We start from the raw sequence: 23,175 nt of genomic DNA on the forward strand, positions 1-23,175 counted from the left end.
TGTACAAACTTGCGAATGCCAGCATATTTGCTTCACCGAACGCAAAAACTAATAACAGCACTGCAATACCACACTGAAATACAACCATTTGCAGCCATCCTATCGACAAGACTTAACAGACTAGAATAGTAACCCTGTCATATTCTTATTATCCCGGTGCTTCATTACTGACCATGAATTTCAGATCAGCATAATTAACGGTTGCACACGGAGAAATATCTAATACACACTGAGAAACGATACGCTACATACTTAGCGAGAGACTGTATTCTTTGATATTTAAATAATTATACAAATTGTAATCTTTACCGATTTGAACCGGTAAAGGAAATACTAAATGAAATATAGTGCATTGAGCGGTTTTTCAAATTTTTTAAATTATTTCCAACAAATTGCTTCTCTCCTGCCTAAAGTCTTCACCATACTTCGAGGATAAAATTTATTTTTTTAAATGATATCCCATTAAAAAAAATCATGAGGTATGTCGTGAACATTTCAAAGGAGTCACGATAAAAACATACAATGGTGTGGAAAAATAAGCGGAGATTAATTATACAGGTAGCACCGAAAATTTCAAAAAGTTGACCACTCGGCATAGTTTAACTACGACTTAAATTTTACCTCGTATCTCCACCTAAAATGGTCACACAGCTTTCTTCAATACTTTCCACGAAAATTGCATCATAATGCACCCTCGAAGAACAATTTGGACGGTGAACTAAGATGAGAAAAAATGGATACAAACGAAAAAAAAAGCTGCGGAAACATCGTTTTTGGCACAAAGGAAGGGTTTAGAACAGGACCTCGTTCCACCCTTAAGTGGAGTAACCCCAATACCTTTTATTCTTTGAAGCTGGTTGTAACTGGAAACACTCAAACACGACTGGGAAACGCGAGCACCTCAAAGCCATCAACGACGCACCGTGCCCGGCCCTCGAGTCTAGAAGATAGATTTCAGCAATTCTCTCATTGTTAACACTCTTTCTACCACAAAGTCGTACTCCTACGACTAGGAATGAGAGTGGTGGGGGGAATTCAACATTCGAAACAGCTGCAGCACTTGACAGCAGGGTGCATTGAGGCCTAACTAGCCTTTGAAATGGGACTACGGTTCGTACAACGAGACCCACTCAACACTGCAAGGGCAACTTCGCTCACTCTCTCGAGAGGGGAATGAGTCATCGCAACGGAGTCATCAGCTCGTAGATTGGTTTCCCAAAGCCGCAGACCCCGTCCTCTCCTGCAACCCATTGAGGAAGTCAGCACCAGAGAAATCGCGTAGTTCAGAGGCGTAGGAGAGGAGAAAAAGGGGGCGAAATGCAACTCTAACTCCGCAAAACCGTCCGCCAATCATCTATTACTCTGCAACCACCTATTATTATTATTCCTAGAGGCAATCTACCGCTCAAGGCATGGTCTAACGGAAGTCGTCGCCCAACTGCATAGATTCTCAAAGCACCAATTAAATTAAATTCCGAAATGAACGTCCACATCACAAATTTACAACAATATTATTGTTTCATCCGTTTTTCTTATCCAAGTTACTGGCAAAGCAAAGTCATTCAGCGGTCACAGCCCAGAATTTTTTTATTCAGAAATTACTTAAACACCAAAATATTATCTCAATATATTAAATTTTGGCGATGCTGCGACAGTTCATCTACATCTACATAATACCCTGCGAGCCACCTCTAGGATGTTTGGCAGGGGGTGATCAATCACCAGCATGCAGCATGCATTTGGACTCCCACATGCACACCACTTCGTCCAAAAAACGTCCCGCATAATAACAAACTAAACTACTATATGCTGTTAGAAATAGAATATAGAATAGAATTTCAGAAACATGCATTACGTTTTACATAGGTTAGTAGGCTAAACTACAAGTCATGCAATCTATTTACGAGTTCTATTGCTGCCGTTATAATCTCTTATTGATCGTGGAAAAAATGACATTCGGAATCTTTCTGTTCTGCAATCTATCTCTCTTATTTTATTTATATGATCTGATCTTCCGTAGTACGTTGGCGTCCGCAAGATATGGTTAACTTCGTCAGAAAAGACACTGCTCTTGAATTTATCTTAAAGGTTTAGTCTATTTTTCAATCTACGGTCCGGCAGAGATTCCCATCCGAGTTTATCTAAGAGGTCAGTTACACTAACAAGACTATCGTAACGACCTTTCACATACATGGCAGCTCTTCTTTGCACGCGTTCTAACTCTGTTATTAAGCCTTTTTCATGAGGGTCCCAAACACTGGCAGCGTATTCCAGATGTGGCCTAACGAGGGAAAAGTAGCTAATTTCTCTCACTTTGTCGTCGCACTTTCCCAATATTCTTTTAACAAAACCCATTTTACGATTAGCGAATTAGTTAATAAATCTCCAAAAAGATCTCTTTCGTTTAAAGAGCGCGGTCCTACACAAATCGTCTATAGGGAATAATCCAACTTCAAGATTCATTTTCTCCTGGCGTTCAAAGGATTCAGAGTTATCTCCATTTATAATAAGTAATTTTTGGCAGTTAATCTTTGCGACAGTTTACAGGTAGTAACCTACCGCATTCAGAATACAACTTTTTTCTTTGAGCCACAGGATCATATCCTCCAACGCTAAATTAAGTCCATGGATTATCTCTCTATATCAAATTTGTACGTCCAAAACTCTTCCTTCCTTTATCGCACCTACGTATATATATATTTTTTTACTTTTATCACAAATTCCTGCACACTCTCACCCCTAATTAATCGTTTAGCGACATTCTGCTTTTTCTTAATCCCATACACCCTTCAGTTTCCGACCACAATATCAAGCATTTGCAGGTTGATTTGCTTTTCAATCAATGAAACATATTCCAATACAAAATGGGATATTAATATCTTCCAGGATGTAAGGTAGTCGAGAAAAACAGAATCCTCGTAAATGTGAGACGAAACTACGCAAATTTATTACATCTTAAAGGGAAAAGATAAAATAAAATGTAATTAAATGAAAGTGACAAGGCGATGGAATAATGAACGACCCACCGATGGGCCACTAATGCTTGGGTAGCAAGTCAGCAATCCCGCTCACAATCAGTTAAAAGAGTATGACAACCACAGCGGTAAGTAAAGCAGGGCACGTTTAACCTCAGGCATGGGATTAAAAAAATAAATTGAACTGCTAATCACGGCGATGTGGATAACCGCCACATAATTATCCCGAGAAACCGCGGCAACCAGCTACGAAAAGAAAATAAGGAAACATGACTTTTACTCGGCCAGAAATTTCGACACGGATAATTTTGTGGATCAATATCGTCGACTCACATTACTTGTTATGGCTACAATAAAATGCATAATCGGTTGGGTCTGAGAGCGGTGCACCCACCGTACTGGCTAGAAGGTCGCAGTTGGGAACCCAGCCTTAGGCAAGGGCGAGCTGAGCATAATAAATTTTCCGCAATGAAACTGCCTCACCAAACACTGACACCCATGAGACAGAAATCTTTAAGCAAATGCCTATTAATGCGGCGACTAAGTCAGTGATGCTATAAACCTCCATTCAGAGCCAAAATAGAGTTTCGTTTGAAACATATAGATGCTCGATGAGAAATATCGATTTTTTTAATTCTTGACACAGGATTTTGAAAAAATATTTATTTTTAAAGTTTATATGGCATGTATAAATTATTATAAAAAGTGACCTAAGGGTTATGATCCGTTAAATTGAAGACCGAAAACCCAATTTACCGTTCTCCCACTCCTACACCAAACCACTGTGTATTCTCCAATTAAATATGGCTAAATCCCGAATACTTTTCTTTCTATCTAGGAACCCTGCTTTTTCCAGTTACGCGGTCAACGAACTAGCTTAGCTCAAACACAATTTTAAACATTCACTCCCCCACAAGTTTCCTTTGAATTGGAGCTATGATGATCGCGTTATCTGGGCCTCATGATACGAAACCAAATTAGACTACTCACTAGAATAACTCGATCTACGACACAAGAAAACTTCTGGCAAGTCACGGGAACGGAGCGGGATGATACCACGAACAGCTCCCGCTCCGTAACCGCGACATCATACCCACCGCACGGACAACGCGTCATCGCGGATCGGCGCCGCAATTTATTTCATGACGCCGCCGTTAGGGGGCAAGGCGGCGCGCATAACAACCATTCACGGCACCGCAAAGCGAAGAGAGCTCATTCTCGCTCCGATAGCCTCCGCGCCAGATTCACCCGTAACCGAAGCGAAACAAACGAATCCTTGCCGCATTAACGAGACGGACGAGGAGGAAAAATAAATGGAGTTTCGAGAAAGTACTCAGCGACCAAGCTCAATGGATTCAATTCATAGGGAGAGTTGCCATGAAACAAACAGCGACTGGTTGCCTTTGAAGCAAGCCAAGGACCAACCAGAAAGCCATATTAGGGAATAGGTTTAATCCAGGAAAACTGACGGACACCTGGAATGTTTCAAGGAATGAAAAAGCTCGCTAATATACAGGGTGGAGAAAATTATGTCAATGAATTTTAACCCTGGATAGCTGATTCCAGTAGCAACCAAAGTCACTAATGATGTTTAGGTTAGAAACGCGCCATTTTAAACAAAAGAAACTTAAAGCTTGGCGCTCTGATTGGCCGCGATTTTGCCTTGTTGCCGGATGCCTAGGCTATATCACCATCTCGGAGAGGCAAAGGATTTGAAGTCTTGAGTTATACAGGGCGTTCGGCAACAGGGCAAACTCGAGACCAATCGGAGCGCTTGGCTAAAGTTTCTGAAGTTGAAAAAAGATGCAAAAAATCGACCTACACATCATTGGTAATTTTGGTTACCACTGAAATTAGCTATCCAGGGTTCAAATTTCGTGACACAAATTTTCTCCACTCTGTTTCGATGCATCAAGTGAAGGAAAAAGATGAGAAGCTCAAGGTATTTGCGATGCTAGCATGGTGAAGAATGTAGGTACAATGGACGGAGAAGAATAAGAACGAATACATCTTCTCACGCGGATTTATTCACCGTTGAACGAAATCCCTCTTTTCGGGAAAGCGTCGATGCAGTACGCACTCAATTCAAAACTGCATTACCCTCCCACAACACCGAAATCACACGTAAAGCGCCTTTAGCTAATGGTTAACGACATCCAGCACAGGGTGATACCCACGCCCCCTCCCAAACATCCTTCCGAATCATTCCTCACCGCGCACGGGCAAGAAGACTTAGCGGGCTGACGTTGAAGTGAAAATAAAAAGCCTCTCTGTAACAGGTTTTGGGTCCTCGTGCGGAGGTCCCGGCGGAGGCGATTCGGACGTTGGATATGGGCCGAGGAATGGCGTCCAGAGGGGGCAAAACGAGTCGAAGGCTGTGGCGTGGAAAAAGAGGCGAGAGGAATATTTAAGCGGGGAGAGAGAGAGAGAGAAGTGGATGGGACGCGAGATTAGAATCCACTCCTCTTCACGGATGCTGCGTGAGCGAGAGACACTGTGAGACTTAACTGGAGGGGGCGGAGATGAAGATGAGGCATGCGAAAGAGAAGAGAAATAAACGGCTATCGAAGGGATAGCCACTCTGTTAGATGTACTTCGTACAATGACTCCTTTCAGAGAAATACAAACCGTCGATCAGATCGGAGAAAGATCCGAGAAACTACGCAAAATTCCAGCATACGAAGAAAGAAGAATTTTTATTTATTCGTTTAATTATTCAAAAACAGCCAATACGGACGGTTGCATTGATTAATATAATAATTAATTTACTCTGAAAATTTTGAGTGTACAACTGGTAACAACAAAGAAGATGGAGTTTTAGGTGGTCTCCAAGGTCATAAGACCAGAATTTAACCACCATCAAATAAGAAAAATGTATGCCAAAAAACAAATGCAGTAACAATTACACAATTGCCGGCCTCGGTGGCGGCGGGGTAAAGTACCTCGGTAGATTGCCCCTATCCAGGGCAAGGTTTTTTGTGATTGTACTCCATTGTTTGTTGTTGTAAACATTCCCTGCTGTAAAGGCCTATGTGCTGTTTACACGGTGTTGTAAATAAAATTAATAAGTATTGTAAACTTATAATCTGCAGCTTCAACAAATATAAACTATAAATTACAAAAAAGAATAAAACATAAATATTCAGAATAAATCTTTTCGACGCTGCCTCTTTAGTATTCGAAGGGCATTGATAGACAAACGAAATGGTGTTGAACAAGGTAGGAAGTATGCACAAAAAATTGATCTCTGGGTGAGATAAAGACGAAGTTAAAGTTTAAAGTTGGTGTGAAGGACGTAACGCAACGGTAAAGTTTGGATTACAATATTCAAACGCGATCTCCTCCCTAAGAATACAATCTCCTTCGAAGCCGATAAGCTTATGAATGAATAATCCGCGCCGTATTGCTGCACAGATTTTGCAATAAAGCAAACAAAACGATACCAACTTTCAGAGTAAATAATAATTTCAGAATGTAAATACTTTCGGTTCCACCATCCTCGCATTAGGCTATGACGCCTTTGAAGGTACTTAAGGGAAATGAATAATACAAGAAACACAAAAGCTATCTTGTTTCACAAAAGATGACGATGAGCATCCATACACATAAGTACAATACACCATATAATTACAATACATACATCCACATTTTCCACATCGGCTTTCAACGGCTAAAACTGATCTATAGCCTCCGATATTGTGATGAATATCGAATAATGAAATTCTATTATGGATGCATCCATAGGATGGTTTCCCGTTATTTTTTATTGCCTATATCGACTGAATAGTCCGTCGAATAACTTGGCTGGCATTCAAAGAAACCGTTTAAAATCTAATAGTGAAAACCATCGTCAACTTATTACCACCTGAAAACACTCCCGATGTCTGCCAGAGGCATCAAAGACATTATCGAAACGTCGACGGTTACACTACTCGCATTTATTTCGATTATTAGACCCATGGAACAAACCAATCGGTAACACTTGGTAACTACTATCGGGAAAGGTTAAATTATTATTCTACCACGCCGTAGTTTCCAGAGCCCCAAAATAGCATGCTTTGGGAGGAATTTTTTTTATTTCCTCTCATACCACCGAAAACAGCACTGCATTCGCCCCTAGGCCGGGAATTTCTAACAAATTAGCAACTTGTTAGAAACAACAAGTCAACAACTGAACATACACCAACGGCCACACCCTTACTTTTGCGCCTTTTTTAATATGTTTACATTGACGCTATCGAGGGGTTAGGTGGAAGAGGGGACTTCTTAGTCTGAACCTCGCCCTAATAAGGCATATTATTATTATTACTTAGGGCATGGATGTTAGTGTATGTTCAATTGCTAACTTGTTAGCGGATGTTCAATCTAAGCCGGCGGGACTCGAACCCGCGATCTGCTGTATGGCAAGCTAGGACTTCACCCGGCCGCCACGAGGAGTCCCGAAGGACAAATGATCGTTGGCGCGGGAAGCCGCGCAAGTTAACTGCAACAACGGCTGAGAGCCCAACAGGGCGAAAAGTCGAACCCGTTCCCCCTGAGGACGGGGAAAATCCCCCAACTGCAGGAAGTAGGTTTACAAGGCAAGATGGGAAAGCGACAGTGCGAGAGGAAATTAAACAGTTTTTCGCAAACGACTCGAGGATACTGAAGAAGGGTAGTGAAGAAAAAAAAGAGAAGGGTAGAAGAAATGGGTCTGGGTTGGTTTTGTGGAACTGATGAGACGCGATGAGCAAAAAAAATACACACGAAGAGTTAGCAGACCGTCCTCAAAACGAGAGCTGAATAGGGAAACCGGAGGTCGTTATTTGCACAGGGAAGGAAATTCGACGAGCGCCTGGTCATAAAGATCCTTTGATGATGATCAAATGGGTCCCCTCCACAGTCCTCCCCTACTTTGCCAGTAGACAAAACGGAAGAACAAATGAGCGCGATGTGTTACAAAGAGAATCATGCCCTGCTTTCTACAGGGCTACAGAATTACCATCGGATACGTAAAACCGTTAAGAATTTAAAATAGAACGGCATGAAATAGATTTCGAAGGACTCATTATCCAGAGTAGAACGGTAGAGTACGGAATACAATTCCTTCAACAGCTTCAATGGGCGGCGACGGAGAATATATTCTTTCACTGGGATTCACAGATTCAAGCGTAATTTGGGTGCATTAAAAGGACACGAAAAAAATAAAAATCCTAAAGTTTCTACGTATATCCAAAAAAAATTCATCTATGTTTCAATTTTATCCTAGTTTTAACCCCTAAAGAAGGAAGTTCAATTTCAAAAACGAAGAGAGTTCAATCTGGAAACGCATCTGGCATTCATAGATTTTAAAAAAGCATTCGATCGTGTAAATAGAGAAATGTTATGGTCAGTTATGCAGAAAAGAGGGTTTCCTAGACATCTGATAAAAGCTTCCCAGAGTCTATACAGAGACACCAGAATTGTAATTGACACAGGGAAACAGATCACCCAAGAAATTATCATTAACCGAGGAGTTAGACAGGGTTGCAGCCTATCCCCAACCTTGTTTAATCTATACATAGATGACGTTCTAAGAATGTGGAAAGAGAATAATGTATCACCAGGCATAGAAATAGGACCATCTCAATACTTAAATACGATGCTGTTTGCTGACGATCAGGTTATAATACAAGATAAAGAGGACAAACTCCAGATGGCAGTACACAGACTACACGAGTTGAGCAAGCTATACAACCTGAGAATTTCAAAAAACAAAACAAAGACTATGGCATTTTTAGGAAGCAACCCGATAAGAACAAAAATTGTTATTGAGGACCAAGTCCTGGCGCAAGTGTCGCACTTCCAGTACTTAGGATGCGACATAACATATGACGAGGAAAAAGATATTATAAATAAGGTTAACACTTTCCAGAGAATATGTGGCACTATCAGAAGAACTCTAAAGAACAAAACAAGAAAAGAAACACAAATAAAATTTTACAAAGTGATGGCAGTCCCTACTGTACTCTACGGATCAGAATGTTGGGTAACAAAAAAGAAGGAATTAAGGCAGATAGAATCGTCTGAAATGAAATTTTTAAGATCAGTTTAAGGTTGCACAATATTGGATAAAATAAGAAACACTCAAATAAGAGATGAACTGGGTGTCCAAGCAGTCACTGACAAATTAAAAGAATACAAACATAGATGGAAAGAACATTTACTTCGAATGCCAAATGAAAGAATTCCAAAGCAAGCAATGGAATATCAACCATTTGGCAAGAGAAGTATAGGAAGAACAAGGAAAAGATGGTGATGTGGAGCCGGAACAGGCTTAGTAGCCTAATCCTGGAAGGAAGAAGAAGAAGAAGAAAGAAGGAAGTTTATTTTCTAACATGGGAAATTATCGTAAAATTTTTATGCTCAATAATATCTCCGAAAGTTAAAATTCTGGTAATAATGCAGTCAGATTAACGTCAGGACCATGGGAATGATAAGCCTATATCATCACCATTGCAGTCGACAAGTAACGTGAGAGCTAAAGGTGTAGCTGGCTGTACAATAACCAATCCGCGGGCGGGGAACAAGACAGTGGTCGGGAAGTAATGGATCGGGAAGGAATAATGGGCAATTAATGGCTGCTCAAATAATTCATTTTGCTACGGCAGTCCTCATCATAAAAATATCCAAAACAATCCACATCCGCGCCTTGAAACTATAAGCATTTCATAACAATCAAAACCTTTATTATGGTACCAATTTTGAAAGGCGTGGAAGTATTCAATCGCAATTTTGAATGTATTATAATTCATAGGCTACGTTAGGGAATACCTGATATTAGGGTCATCAAAATAAAGGATAAATGGCCAACAAACCAGATTGCTGTATTCGCTACTCACGAGTAGGGAAATGAAGATTTTTTAACTTAAGCTAACACGTGTGGGTCGTGAGCAATTGGTCGCAGTATCATAAACTACAAAAAAAGGATGATAAGAGAAAATGTAGTCACCTCACCCTTCTATGCTTTACATTCATTCCGCAAGAATTGTTTTATTACGATAATTCCATTGCACGAAATGCATGAGTACATAGTGAAATTGACCTCTAATAACCCTACGTTTTGGATCTAATGCTTTTATGAGATGCTGAATCATACCTCCTGTGCCAATGCGAACCTAATCAACAAGCCTCTTACGTATAGTTTTCATTCTATTCAGTAAAAGGACTTGGGTCGCTCTGAAAGACAAAATCAGGGCAAGTGATGTCCTGGGTGATTCGTTCCACGCCAACATGCCTTGATCTTAATGAGAATATAACCGTCGTTCACTCTTCGAAATTAATCATACTTTTTTTAAATACACACTTGCAATTTTCCACGATTATAAAATGTATTACGACCTAGCTACTTCACCTATTACTACATCATCATCAAGGGATGTATTGAAATTGAAACCTAGGTCGTAATAAATTTTATAATCGTGGAAAATTTCTAGTGTTTATTTCAATACGGAAAAATTCCGCTCCATCACGCTTGAATCTTCGGATTTTAATTACACTTGCTTCAACCGGCAGAATACCATTGATAACCAGGGGCGAAATCACCATAAAATTGGAGAGGGGTCATGACTTGCGTCCGGGAAATATGACCGTTCTCACTAGTAAAAAGTTTTAAAGTAGCAATTTTTTACGCATTTTAGAGCCTAAAATTTCATTTTTCTTCTTAACTATAGATGAAAAGGAACAATTTTAAACATTAAAGAATACGAAAACTATTAAGCTAATAAAAAATTAAATTTTTTATAACATTCATGACCGCTGTTACCACCCCCCTTCATCCGCCACTGATGATAGCCAAAAAGCTATATCAACCGCGATGAACCAATACTAGAACGACATGAGCGTGACTCGGGAAGTTAGGAGAAGTTAGATATAGGGAAGGAGATAGAGGGGAGAGGGTGGTCCACGACGCGCCTTGTGAGCTCCCCCGCGACACCTCAAGGTGAAGCAACTCCTTTCCCCCGGCTACATAATCAGCCCCCTTGTCTGGCGCGCACGTTGAGAGGGGAGAAGGATGATGATGGTACGGCCGGCATGCGTCTCGTGGTATGGGGAAGGCGGCCGGGCAACTTTCACCCCACAACCGACCGCGGAGCATGTGTATACACACATAATACATACATTCCCACTCGTGTCGCATGTGCATTCATTCAGGGAGGAAAGGCGCTCGGATAGAGTGAGAGAAGGGAAGAGGAAAGGGACTCAATAGAAGAGAGAGATGGACGGGAGAGATAGAACCACAACAGCCACGGAAAACCTTCTCCACCCAAGGAAGAAGAATATGGTTTGCGATGCATGCCCATCTGAGCCAAAGTAATGTCGTACGAAGTGGAATGAAAGGCGCATGATTGGTGAGAGCCAGTAGTTCCAGCCTCTTTATTGCACGTGCAACAGCGGTAGTAACTAGATGTAGCCGAGAACATATCGGGGAAAAATACTCAACCCCTGCCACACACCAAAGAGTTGACTCGCAGAATAACATGTAGAAGAATAACCATAAGGTAAGGCTTCGTTTTAAGCAAAGGCATTAATTGTGAGCACCGTCTTATTGCGGTGTATCGGCTGAATAGGATGGAACATAATCACAGATACACTAATATTGTATCGATACCTCCACTGCACAAACGCTCAAATATCGCCCACCGAAACATATCCGCTCATCTAGTACTATTAGAGCGACTAGATGAGCGGATTTGGGTCGGTGGGCGATTGTTGAGCGTTTGTGCAGTGGAGGTATCGGTATGTTCATATGTACACTGCAGTGTTGGAACAGGACTCTCTGACTGTCTCTATGACTGTCTGTACACTGTAGAAACCTGGGTCAGACTAATAAAAAATTGTCGAACATACAATATTAGTGTATCTGTGATTATGTTTCATCGTACACAGTTCCACCAAATATCGCCATGCACCCTCAAGAATGGGATGGCTTCTCATACCAGCACAGACACAACTATCAAATGAAAAAAAGTCACTCTAAACGCATTCTACGAGCAGCTATACATGTAATTCGATTGCATAAAGATATGAGTTGCTGGGAACGAAATACATAAACAGAGCATACCGCGATGGCATCATGATTTTCCAAATCCAATAACAAATAAGGTCTTTCTACCTAACCGTTCCTTGCTGAGTAAAAGAAGCCATAAATTATAATTCCGTGACAATTACGGCCGAAGAAAATGGGCATCCGGTGCTAACGTAATTTTCAATGGCACTGGAACCATTGGTAAAAGCATTCCCGACGATGGCGAAGGATTTACAGCACCGCCACAATGAAAACACTTCCAAGGACAAGGCAATGGTCTTCCCAAGGAATGGCTAAGCCGCGAGTGAACTCTAGCCTCCTCGTCTTCGAGCTCCGTCCAAGCGGTCACTGCTTGCCGTCTCTTCGATAGCTTTCTTCAGATCTCCGCTCAAGCGTCCACGCCACCCATGGAATAACATAACGCAAAACATAAAACATAGTTACGCAAGTAGTTCACATAAGAGGAAATATAGATTACGACGCACAGTGGTCTGAAATCGAAAAAGTCTGTCTGTGGTCTCTATTGATCCGAAATACTTAACCAATAAATGAATAAAAACATCGAGAAAGGGCATAAAATAAAAAATAACGGAACAAAAGAGCCGTTAATATTCGCTGCCTGTAGTAGGCGGTTGAAAATACATACAATCAGATTATAGAAAACAGCCCATTGCCGACGTTTGTCGAATTTTGAAAGTGCTAATAATCGATAACGGTAATCGATTTTTGAAATCAATCATAGGGCGTCGCAATTAACAAACGAAATGGTAATGGCAATCAGGATAAAATATCCCCCTTAAATGAGAGCTAGCCTGCGTCTCTCCTTTGTCGTAATTACTGATTAAAATTCACACATTTTTAGGCATTAACAAAAATTCTCTGACATCTAAGAACAGACACACTACCACCCACGAATCCAAGAAAATACTTTGAAGTGAGTTGCCTGACTACTGGTGATTGTAAGATAAAAAAACATGAAAATATTCGTTCATAGGGATCATCGTAGTTCCGTACCAAGCAATAATTATCGCTATCAATGACGGCAAACCCACATTCTACGGGTAAATATCTTTCTTCGGTTCCACCGTTGACAGCATTAATCACCTGTACATCCTGTTTCAATCCTCCCTCGTCCCCAAGTGCCACAGATCTTTCTGTCACCATAATTCCATTCTCTCTTCCATCCTATCAATTTATACCTCTGAACTTCGCTGTGACTATGAAAAAATGAGTGCGTTGTGTACCAAATAGTGTGAGCGCACATAAGCGATATCCTACATCATTTCCGCCATCAATCTTCTGCAATCATATCAAAAACATTCATTTCCCGCGCTCCAACACCGCTGACATATTCGCACATGTGAATGCAAGAAGTTATACTACTTACAGGAAGAAATCACGAGCCCCAACACGCTAAATTCGAAGCAATCACCACTAAAATAAGGCGAAAAGACGGAGTCGTAACTTCCACGCATTAGACGGAATCTGTGACTGGATAAGGACAGGATAGGTATTATTTCTCCTTCAAACTAACCAAAATAGCTAGACCACCTCCAGTAAGTCATGATTAATGAGGAGTTCCACGCATGTGGGCGGGGACTCATTATTACAATTTTTCACACTTTCAAGCTCCACTTAGCAGCAATAAATAATTGAAGTAGTTTCCTTCCTCCCGCTCTAGTTCACTTAACACAATTAATACTAGGAAAAACGCATAAAAGAATAGATTTGTACGGTTTAAAAAGAATTATGACCATCCTGCAATTAAATAATCAAGAAACACGTAGCTTAGGATGAGACTAAATGGAAAAGGGTTAGCAGCGACAGGAGGGAAAGCCTAAACAACACCCAACGGCGAATCGCCACGCCCATGTTAACGCTCAAAAAGACGCTTTTCGAAACAGGCGTCACTAATCCTATCATAAATCTAAAGCGTCACGGTTCCCTTAGCGTATCTGCAAAGCTGCAGATGCAGAGAAGGGCAAAACCAATTTTAGCCCAATGATAACCTTGGCAGTAGTACTAGTGGTTTGGCTTAACGCGCTTCGACGGGCACGCCCAAATCGCACTTCATTTCTGCCACTAGCAGATAGGGAAAACACATAGAGGTAACTGGAGGGGGCGCGCCCTATCCTTTCCAATAGCGGGAAGTGAAGCCAGGGGGGCGTGGCCAAATTGCGCATTTAGCCATGATGCGCTGCCCTGCTATAACACAGAGTCTTACGGGGCAACGACAATTTTTTGCTTTTAACTCATTAAATAATACCTTTAGGCATTTTTCGCGAAAGGTACGATGAAAATAAATAGTAATACATGCCCAAAGAATAAATTTATGCTGGATCAGAGCCCTTGTGACCTGCAGGAAGACAATAATCAACGGACAATGAGGTGTTTAGTCAAGCATAATTGACTCAATATTACTAGCTAAACAATGGCTGGCAATTCGAAAATTGCATTAATTTTAACTTAATGAATCTTAATCCGGAAATTAAAGATCGATTGAATATGTTGCTATGCACCGTCGTTACTTCTACGAACATAGTAATCACCATTGAACTCGTCATGAACTGCTCCTGTACGATAGAAATATTGACCAAACCCGAAGTTAAAATAAGTTTTACGACATTACGCAGAAAGAACTTACGACTTTGTTCCACATAATTCCATTTTCACTGTCAAAGCCCCCGAAAAAAAACGGTGCTACCTCTCGTAATGCAAGTTAATGCACTACGAGTGCGTACGTCCGCAGTTGACCATGCTCAAGTAAGATTGACGGACGAAAGATTGCGAAACCACTACGTTTTCGATACAAATTATTTTATTTTTACAACCCAAGCCCCTGGAAAATATCCATACTACAGCAAGTAATGCCCCTTTGCACGCGAGTGAACTCGTCTGAGTGCGTGCCTCTGAATTTAACTTGACGAAAAGGTCGACATATTATGATTTTTCAAAGAAAAACAAAATCAAGCATAAAAATTCATTTAATGGGCAAATTACAGAAAGATTAATTCACGACACAAAAATTTTTCACATTGTTCAAGTACAAGATTCAACTTTGGCAGATCAACAGCAAATGTAAACATACACAATGCATGGGTGAGGCCAAAAATGCAAAACCGAAATGAAAACAGCTAAGGCGATTGCAATTCATAATTTTTCCAGTGAGCAACTGCCACTCTTCATGATTCATCACAGGAAAGTAAATGGTGAAAGGTTTTCGGAAATGGCTTAATAAAAGGACCAGCAAACTTCCAAGGATATCCTGAAAAAAGTAGAAAGGCTGCGAAAGTGAATATGTATAGGTGGAAAGAAATTTCCTCTACAATAACCATTATTTTTATAAATACACCAATTCCAAAAAATATTACTATAGATAATGTATTTAAATTACATTTACTCGGCAATTGAAATAGCAGATCAAATACCAATGCACTCAATGTGGTCACCACAGAATTTCATAGATGCATACCTTAGAATGTGACTGACTTCATTTATATTTAATTCATCATATCCTTGTCATGCTCAAACAATAAATAAGAACACACACCCATCAAGTGTAAAATGAATCCAGAAATAAGTTATTTATACAAGGGCCATTCATGAAAACTTGACATTATGGATCCTCTAACATAGTTTCCTGCGGTGGGAAAGTAATAGGTCATAATCCCTCCCACCTCTTATAATACAAGAGTTGCTTTAAGATAACATAGCGGCCATGTACCAATGCCATCGAGAGGAAGTCAAAAATACCTCCAGTCGTTACTCTTACCATAATGTAACATACCCGCTAACACAGCAGTACATAGAAAAGTTAAACTAGCGGGATTAATTATCTCAATGTTAGTGTGCATCCCTCTGTAATCGAAAGTATGTTATGTGAACTTAACGTGATTTCAACATTTCCACCCCTGATTGTGTATGCACAGTATACTTTCCTTTACTTCTTTGATTTAATACATAAAACTTTAAAATCCTACTTTAGCATCTAAGGGAACAGATAGTTTAAAAATAAAATTGACTAATTCACTTCATTAATTACACGTCATAACTATACGGGATAACATTGAAGGCAACGCGAGAAGTAATGAATATACACTCACTAAAGCTACTATTGCCTACTTCATAACGAAATACAAGGGTCGGTTTAACGATCAAATGATCAGCTACAGTTGAAATTTAAATTGCTAAATAATCACACTTCCCTGCAAATATTTCTTCACCAATACCTTTATTCACAAACTTAGTAACAAATCCGTAGGTATCATACTTTCTTTCTCTACGTTTTAAACATTGAGTACCGATGAACACAGCATAAAGCACGCTAAGGCCACTTTTTCACTAGTTCTTTCCGTCATTGAAATTATTAATATTACACACTTCCAAGGCATCATAACTGCTATGTCTTCTCCAATATTTTAACTGAAAAATTACAGAACACCACATAACTCCGCATAATACCTTACAAGCCATCTTAAAGGTGTGTGTGACACGTGTTTCAGTCGCATTATTTCCCATCGTTACTATTATACTCGCAACAAAATAGTTAACATGACACTTAAAATACAAATAAAATACTTAATTACTACCGTTGACTAATAACATTATCAACTATTCACATTAAAAGGCACCCCAAACACGAGCACGTTGTAGGTAACAAATTCAATATGTATCAGGTGTAGCGAACATCTCACGCTATATTGCATTTTTTTGACTATTTTATTCTATATTTTACTCACCGGTGGAAAGTAAGGCCTGTTTTCTTCCTTTCCGTGCGATTATTGCACCCGTAAGCCGAGCAGCAAACCATCTGCGAATGCAAAGTTTAAATAGCATATATCTGCCTAACGGAATGTTTCCGGATGTAGATAATAATATCCATGAAAATAAACACACTAATAAATATTTACGTACCTTTATATGACTTCTGTAGCCACTGGTTTCAGAAAAAAACAGTATTTTCTTAACATGCAAGCTTACGGCAAATCGACGAAGCAGGACATCGTAAGATGGCTAAATGCGCAAAAGTACCGTTATGCCTGGCTTCACCTCAGAGCGCTTATGCCCCCTCCAGAGAGCTCTATGGGAAAACAGGACTCGGGTGGGCGTGGCGCCAAGAATCCTAGCAAAGATAGTCTAAGCTAAACTTCAGCGACTAAGCGGGAACTGGTGTTCCCCGTGATGACCGTCACCTGCAATCGCTTCCAGATTGATAAGGCCATAGCAGACTGAGAAGACCCATGATGCACGCGCATCGTACCGTTCTTCCAACGCGGATTCAGCTCAACACAACTGAACTTGATGAATAATATTTTTTCCTCAAGTTAAAACGGCCAAGCGAACGTGCTGCCGATAAGCACGCTTTCAAACCTCGATAATGCCTGCATGAGAAGAGCCCAAGGACGTCAGGTTGAAAGATTTAAAAAGTCATTTCGCCCAAACATCGGCGAATTTTTCAAACAGTTAAACAGTGGGACTGTTACATACTTGAATAGAATATTCATTTTCATAAAAAAGGAAAAAGTTTCCAATTTCGAGACATTAAAGAAGATGAATAATAACTTCCTCCGAAGCACAGCAACGAATTCTTGCTGAACAACACAGGATCATACAACCTCGTCAAACAACATGTAAGAATTTCATAATGAGGTTTTTAACGCAATAATACACCCAACTTGCGTTACAGCGTGTTCACTGGCGACAAAAGATAGCCTCAAATTTTCATTCAATATCACCCATAAAATCAAAATGAGAAACTTTGCAAAAGCAATCTATGGCTAACGATTGCTTTGGAAGCAACTGCAGCTACGAAATGGCAGTTTTTCATCAAAGGAGAACGTGCTCTATTAAAGTTGGTAAGAGAACCTTATTTCTCGAGCTCCGAACTTAAATCTAGAAAAGATAAAATGTTCAATTTAAAGAAAATATAAATGGCTACGTGAGAGAAAAATGAGTACTTAACTTACAATTGAAATTCATTTCGCAGTTCAATTAAAAGTCTAACTCTCAATTTCCAAAGTGACAACATGCATCGCTAATACGAAATAACCATCCGAGTCTTAGGATTTCTCAAACTTATGCTCCATTTACTCTCCCTTTTCGATTTCCCTTCACTAACTCCTTACACTCCCCTCTTCATTCCACGGCAAGAAAAATCTGAAATCGGAAATAAAAACAATACGTACCACATATTCGCAGGCCTGGGCATGGCGCATGTAAATATAATGCACGAATGGGAACAGTCATGACTAAAACCTTTCCAATGTGAAAGGGTGTATGGATGCGCACCAAGCCTCAGCAATGGGCAACCCCACTACTCTGAATGTGGGGCAATGAAACGGCGGAGCTCTCGTGTTTACAAGAGCGGGGTGAAAGTAGACCAGGCCGATGCCACCCTCGCTCCCTCCCCTCAAGATCTTTGTTTCCAACATCACGTGAAGGCTTACGCCACTTGGTCTCGCGGTGGTACTTGTGCCAGCCTCGCTACGTGGATGGGTAGGCACCGCCCAAACAGACACTCGCAAGAGATGGGGGCATTTGGAAAGGGGAATACGAAAGCGCAAGGGGTGAACCGAGGCAACGAAGATCGAACACCCCCCACGACTAATCGACACGGAATTTTATTTATCAGGAGGAGAATTGTGTTTGCAAAGGTGGCGTTCATGGACATGAAGGAGCTTATGAGAGGATCGTTACGTAAGAGTTTAAATAAAAGGTTAGTGAAGAGTCTGATCTGGAGTGAGGCTCTTTATGGTGCAGAAACGTGGACACTTAGGAAGGAGTACCTTATTTCCGAGGGAAGACTGAAGGGAATCGAGATTTGGGTGTGGCGTGGAATGGAGGAGGTGAAGTGGACTGAGAGGAAGAGGAATGACAAAGTGCTGGACATGGTGGGTGTGGAGAGGAAGCTTTTAGATGAGATACTGAGGATGCAGAAGGTATGGATGGAGGGAGTACTCAGCGGGGAGGGTATGTTGAAAACTGTGCTAGAGAGTAAAATGTTAGGTAAACTAGGGAGAGGAAGGAAAAGAATAGGATTTTTAGATAAAGTGAAAGGGAATAGACCTTATTGTGAATTGATGAGGGAAGTGCTTCAACTAAGGAGAGGCTCCCAGAATGCTTAAGTACTCCATGGAAACCTACCTTAATCAGAAGAATACTTTAATAAAAAACCAACCTTCTAGTTGAATCTCTGTGTTAGTGATCACCGTAACCAATGTATTAAATTAATAATAATAAAAAATCCATATATATAATAATATCCTTATTAATCCATATAATTCCATAATATACATATAATTCTATATAAATAATAAAAAGTCGATAAAAATAGTAGGGATGAACGAACGCAAAGACAAGTGTCACTGTAAGAAGATGTGTGAATTCGAATTTTCATTTACAATATCCCTAAAATCAAGCATCGAAAGCATATTTTTTGCGGCCGCTAGTTAGTGAGGTACACTACAAAAAGGTACGTGTTAATTTTTTCTTGAAAGTGGCAATTACTTAGCTTCTGGGACCATCCTCGTTGAACTCCAACTCGTAAGTCTTCGGAAGAGGCTGGCTTAGAATCTGTTACAGAGTGTAGTGCAAGTCTTGCAATCAGGAATGAAGATGAGAGTTGGCAGGAAGAATTCTGGATGTGGGTACGTGGGAGAATTGAGAGGCTGAGACAGCATCTTGGAGGGCAACTGAGGTGGTTAGATTCTTGAGGGACGAGTATTGAAAGCTGTAGCATTGTCTGATAAGAATTAAGGGACTTGTTGTGTATATGAACATTTTACTGATGCGCATTGTAATGCTGAAGTTTGAGAGAGAGGAATGGATGACCTAATGAACGAAGAGGAGGGAAAGAGGATTTTATTTATTAAAATCGGTTTTCACACACAGCTGTGACGCCAATTTACTGTGAAGATTTGGAGGGATATTTTATGGATGTGAGGAAATGAGGTAGGTCGCTTGTGGAGCTTTTCAGGGAAACGGTATTATGTTAGATTTACAGGTCTGCATTATTAATCATCATCATTAGGACTGTCCCTTGTTGGAGGACCTTAGCTCTGAAGATTGTAATAATAATAATAGATACCTTTATTCCGTCGAGGATGAGACTAAAAATTCCCCTCTTCCACCTAACCCCTCGTTAGCGTCAATGCAAACATATGTAAAATGGTAAATATACGTTTACAATACAAATATAGTAAACCATTTTATTGAAACGCCAAACAAGATGAACAAGTATATGTGGAAATTTTATGCAAAAAAATTTCTGTTTGTGGGAAAAAAACATGAAGATAAGGGAGTTGTATCATTCAGCGAAAAAACCCACAAAACCAATGGTAGGTTGAAAAGACAAGAAATGAGGTCTCAGGGGAGCCCTTCGAGGATACAACACACCGGGGCCGCAACCCTGTAACTCAACTGATACGCCCGATCACCCGGGGAGGGGTTTGGATGGGAAGGAACAAGGAAAGAGGCGCCGCCGCGATAGGAGCCCGTCGACGCCTCTGGGGTAGGGTTAGGTTTGGAAGGGACGGGGTTAAATACCTTACCGCTATAGAAGCGGAAAGGGCCCACTGACTAGCGAAACCCGGCATCAGCCATTAATGTGCCAACGATTTTGGAGGATTTTCCTATGAAAGAGAAAAACCCAGCGTTCAAATCGTTGGAAGGTTAAAATGACATTCTACTTAGCTATTCATTTGATTTTTGGAACGGTAATATTTTATTTCCCATCTTCCGAATCGACTTCCCGAAGTATCGTCTTTAGATGTTCGCCTTAACTGTGATTTCATGTATGCACTTCATGTTGCCACATTCTTCCCCAGTTTCTGTCATGAGTAGTTACTGTCTGTAAAAAAAGCAAGATACTCGAGTTTGAGGAGCTCTAGCGTCTAAACGAAGCAATCAATTTCAATGCAACAAAAAGCGTACGAAAGAGAAGTTATTTCTACGTTGTATCATGTACTTTAAAAAATCTTCAGCTAAATAGTATTACTTTTATATACTTCGGCTCTTGTACTTAATTTAAAAAAAAAGTACCAGTTTTTGGCGCGTAAAATCAAATTGCCTAACTTTGAGCGCTTGGTGTTGGTACTCAGTCCCTTTCGTCTATATTCTTGTGCAATATCCACGAACAAAATCATGGTTGAAGGAATGTGGGTGAGGTTGGCGCAATTCCATATATCAGCGTTCATCTCTTGGCATCTCCCACAGTCCAACCCCAGCTATTATGCCGTCAGTCTCCCCTCCGCCTTCGCCTTCAGTCCTTTCTATTCTTCTTCTTTCCGTCTTTTTCAAGGCGGTCCAATGGTCGAAGACATTTCTGGTTGGCTCCAGTAAGGCTATAAGCGGTATTTCGGAATCTCTGAATGACTTCTCGCCAAAGAATGCTGTGGGATAGACGGAAGAGTTGCCAGATACCGTAGAGTGGGCGTCAGGGAATTGTATAAAAAGAGCCCAAGACGAGGGATGCCTTAAGACCGTACGACACTTTCCAATTTATTGGCCAATAAATCGGCGTGCAATGTTGTTTAAAATATTGGGCGTTACGTACCGTATGACACATCAATATTTGCACCAATATTGGCCGAAATAGTGTTATAATGTCCCGCTATAGAACGCCATTGTATTTCGATTATTTTACTTTGTATAAGCATTCGTGTGATTTGTACGCTTCAATCAATACTTCAAAAAACTTCTTTCGTCCACATTTTAGAAACTTGAAATTGTCGAATTGTCGAAAAAAAACAATGTTTTATAGCCAAACCGGATGTTTTGCGAAGAGCTTCTTGCTTTGGCCGCCAGGAGTCAACATAATTGACTTCTGATTGGAGATTGGCCGCGAGAAAATACAACCTGTAGTAAATTCCAAATTGGGCAAGAAATTGAGTACATAATTGTGAAAAGGATATTGGACTAGAAATTGGTGCGTGTCAGTTGGACCACAATCCAATATCCAATGGATTGTCCAAGAAATTGGGAAGTGTCATACGGGCTTTACCCTCGTTAGATCGACAAGGTGCATAATAAGTTAAAGAGGGATTATAGAATGATTGAGACGTTATTTTTCTGAGTAGTCGATGGAGGAACTGGTTTCTCTTGAAGTAATTGTAACAGAATGAGGGACATTCTTATAAAGCAAGAATTATGATCCATCCTTCTGTGATTTTTACATGAGTGTCCAAGTGGATATTTCACGGGCTTCTTTCCTTTATTGCATTGGTGGCACGCCTTTCAATATTCATATTCATTCGATCGCCTCCTCTATATGTAATAATATACGAGGAGAGAGGTATGCAGAAATAAGCTACAGAATATGCATAAATGCAACTTAGGAGCAACTCAACTCAATTATAATTCACTGTTTGACAGTCGTTAAGTTCTTAGAAGAGAAACACATGGCATTCAGCGACATAATTTTTTTTAACGCAGCGTAGCCATTCAGTTAATTTATCAGTAATTGCTTGAGTTTTCGCTAATTTTCAACCGGTCTTCACTGGCAGAGCGCGATGTCCGCATGTATGCAAGATGTTACATCTGAGTGAACAGATCTTCAAGCTTTTTTTTGTGTTCACGAGTTATGTCACGGGGAGAGTAAAGGAAGCCGAGCAGTAGGCAGTACTATAAGCATCGATTTTCTCGGAAGCACACTTGGAGCCCTCGGGGAAAAAGTTTCTTTCTTCTCTTCCCTTGCGAGTTTTCTTCGGTGAAGACCCTGCAGAGGAAGAAGAATGGACGGTGGATGGACCTTTTCCTCCGAGGAACACGCGTGAAAAGACCAGTTTAGAAAGGGCTGCAGGTAGTCGGGGAGGGAGGCGAGCGAGGGGCCGCCAGAGAGTTATTCATTCGGAGGGAATTTGGGAGGCTGGCTGAGTGGGGCCGACGGTAGAATGGGAGCAAGACCCAGAAGGAATACGGTGAAGGCTTGCGCAGTGGTAGTGGCCGTGGGGAAGTATGATGTGAAAAGGTTTGGCTATCTACGGACGGGGCATCAGGTGCGTCACTGAATCCTAAGTTGCGTTGCTGGTGGCTTGCTAGTTAGCTCATGAGTTCGTATCCCGACTGGTTAGATTTTTCTCCACCCATTGGATGGGTGTTTTTGATTTTCCATTGTTATTACGGAGTAATTATTATGTTTTTAGGGATGACATAAAT

The 23,175-nt window shown here is 40.7% G+C and overlaps 1 protein-coding gene and 1 long non-coding RNA gene across 3 annotated transcripts in view; both read right to left on the minus strand.

Annotated features, from left to right (window-relative positions):
* LOC124161858 (ubiquitin-like protein 3) overlaps positions 1–23,175 on the minus strand; it is a 596,237-nt gene that overhangs the window by 520,339 nt on the left and 52,723 nt on the right. The window lies entirely within an intron of this gene.
* LOC124161859 lies at positions 15,017–17,099 on the minus strand. The gene is made up of 3 exons (XR_006865415.1): positions 16,936–17,099; positions 16,761–16,831; positions 15,017–15,286 (listed from the first exon to the last, which is right to left on the minus strand). It is a non-coding gene; the product is annotated as an uncharacterized LOC124161859 (long non-coding RNA).

Source organism: Ischnura elegans, chromosome 7 (assembly GCF_921293095.1).
Source record: "Ischnura elegans chromosome 7, ioIscEleg1.1, whole genome shotgun sequence".
NCBI lineage: Eukaryota > Metazoa > Arthropoda > Insecta > Odonata > Coenagrionidae > Ischnura > Ischnura elegans.